The sequence below is a fragment of the Schistocerca piceifrons genome, unplaced genomic scaffold (assembly GCF_021461385.2).
Source record: "Schistocerca piceifrons isolate TAMUIC-IGC-003096 unplaced genomic scaffold, iqSchPice1.1 HiC_scaffold_961, whole genome shotgun sequence".
In the NCBI taxonomy this organism is placed as follows: domain Eukaryota; kingdom Metazoa; phylum Arthropoda; class Insecta; order Orthoptera; family Acrididae; genus Schistocerca; species Schistocerca piceifrons.
The window spans coordinates 195,001-197,500 of record NW_025729236.1 but is presented as its reverse complement, the minus strand read 5'-3'; the positions used below and the strand labels follow the sequence as shown (position 1 = coordinate 197,500).

Here is a 2,500-nt window from a genome sequence, read left to right as displayed (position 1 = left end):
TTCAGGCGGGCTTGCCTGCTTTAAGCACTCTAATTTGTTCAAAGTAAACGTGCCGGCCCACCGAGACACTCAATAAAGAGCACCCTGGTAGGATTTCAACGAGGTCCGCCTCGGGACGCACGAGCACGCACGAGGCGGTCGCACGCCTTCGGCTCGCCCCACCGGCAGGACGTCCCACGATACATGCCAGTTAAACACCGACGGGCGGTGAACCAACAGCGTGGGACACAAATCCAACTACGAGCTTTTTAACCGCAACAACTTTAATATACGCTATTGGAGCTGGAATTACCGCGGCTGCTGGCACCAGACTTGCCCTCCAATAGATACTCGTTAAAGGATTTAAAGTGTACTCATTCCGATTACGGGGCCTCGGATGAGTCCCGTATCGTTATTTTTCGTCACTACCTCCCCGTGCCGGGAGTGGGTAATTTGCGCGCCTGCTGCCTTCCTTGGATGTGGTAGCCGTTTCTCAGGCTCCCTCTCCGGAATCGAACCCTGATTCCCCGTTACCCGTTACAACCATGGTAGGCGCAGAACCTACCATCGACAGTTGATAAGGCAGACATTTGAAAGATGCGTCGCCGGTACGAGGACCGTGCGATCAGCCCAAAGTTATTCAGAGTCACCAAGGCAAACGGACCGGACGAGCCGACCGATTGGTTTTGATCTAATAAAAGCGTCCCTTCCATCTCTGGTCGGGACTCTGTTTGCATGTATTAGCTCTAGAATTACCACAGTTATCCAAGTAACGTGGGTACGATCTAAGGAACCATAACTGATTTAATGAGCCATTCGCGGTTTCACCTTAATGCGGCTTGTACTGAGACATGCATGGCTTAATCTTTGAGACAAGCATATGACTACTGGCAGGATCAACCAGGGAGCTGCGTCAACTAGAGCTGAGCAGCCGGCCGCCCGGGAGTGTGTCCCGGGGGCCCGCGCGAACACGCAAGCGTCCGCTCAATCATTCTGCAAACAGGAGGAGGCTGAGCTCCCCTGCACAATACACCTCGAAACCCTCTCAGGTCCCGGCGGCGCGCAGCGCCGTCCCAAGTACTTGGTCGGGTTCGAGAGAGGCGCAATCGCCCGGAGTTAGGCGAGTAGACGCTTTCGGTGCGACCACCCGTGCTCCCAACTGAGCTTGCCGCTGCCGACAGAGGCCCGGGAGCGTGCTGTCGTGGCATTGCCGGCGGGAGACAACACGCGCCACCTACGGTGACTGGCAGCTCCAACGCCAGCGCCACAGAAGGACAAAAGCCCCACTTGGGTGCCGAAGCGAACTCTCCCAGCACAGCGCACGCGCCAACACATCCGCACAGCTGCGATACAAACCACCAGCGAGAACCGCTGGGGCGACCGAGCAGCAGACGGCGTCGCGGCGCCGAGCGCCGGGCGGCGGCGCATCCTCAACGCACACAGTCCTCAATCGGACCAGCACACTGAAGATGTCCACCGCGCTTCGCACCGGGCCCGCGAGGACCTACTTTGGCCGCACGGCGCCGCGCGCAGGGTGCGCCGGCGCGCAGCTGCGACGCCTGCCGCGTCCGTCGGCCGGCGCGCCTGCCACTGGCCGCCCCCACCAGCCGGCTGTAGCGCGTGCGCCCACGCACCGCGCGGCCAGCACGCCGGGAGGCGCCCCCTCACCGGCCGGGGACGGTCCCACCCAGCCACCGCCGCGTATCGCTTCACACCCAGATGCCGTTCAGTTTCGTCGGCATGGTGGGTATCGCTGGAACAACCGGTTAGTACCTCAACCTACCGTCGCCATCACCGATTCACCCCTAGCGAGAACAACCGCACCACAACGGGTTACCATTTGTTCATTTGCGTAAATTCACCAGAAAACGTATGCGTCCATCGCCATTTGCAACTTCCACGATTATTGCATGCCTGTGTCAGGTGTCACACCACACTACGTCTGCCCACATACACGCAACAAAATGTGCACGCCTAGACAATACGTGGAAGGTGGCCCCCGTACGTATGCGATGTCCATTGCTCGAACGACTGTCAACCGGCCTCTGTAGCATGTCGCAGATATGGAACGCGGTGCACCATGCTATCACGGTGTGTGAGGAGAGACGACTAGGTCCGAATACATCAACAGACAGCTCATGCTGATCGCCATCCACGGCGTCCGTTCCTCCCACACGTCTCTATGGCGTACCACACTGCAATCCAGCTGTCATAGGGAGACGACACGTAGCTGCGTGCACAATATTTGCACTGTATGGTCCGCCGTTTTTGGGCGCAGTCGTTGTACGGTCACACATGTGCCACGATGTATCATTCAGTACATAAGGACGAATGTGCAGTACAGATTGTGGTTTACGCGTACGACATCAGCGGACAGTTGACACAGGCCGCACCACAACGTAGCCTGAGTACGTCGCATGCGAAGGGCATTGAACATGCAAACTTCTCACCAACCAGCTTGCGAAGGCAGGGGGCAAGGTGGGGACGTGGGGAGGTGTGGGGGGGGGGGGGGGGGCGCGGC

At 58.8% G+C, this 2,500-nt stretch overlaps 1 non-coding gene across 1 annotated transcript in view; it reads right to left on the bottom strand.

Moving 5' to 3' along the window:
* The window catches only part of LOC124774269, a 1,909-nt gene extending 1,023 nt beyond the window's left edge, over positions 1-886 (bottom strand). The window contains exon 1 of the ribosomal RNA XR_007015257.1: positions 1-886. This exon is cut by the window's left edge and continues 1,023 nt beyond it. This is a non-coding gene — a ribosomal RNA (small subunit ribosomal RNA).
* Positions 887-2,500: the final 1,614 nt, after the last annotated feature.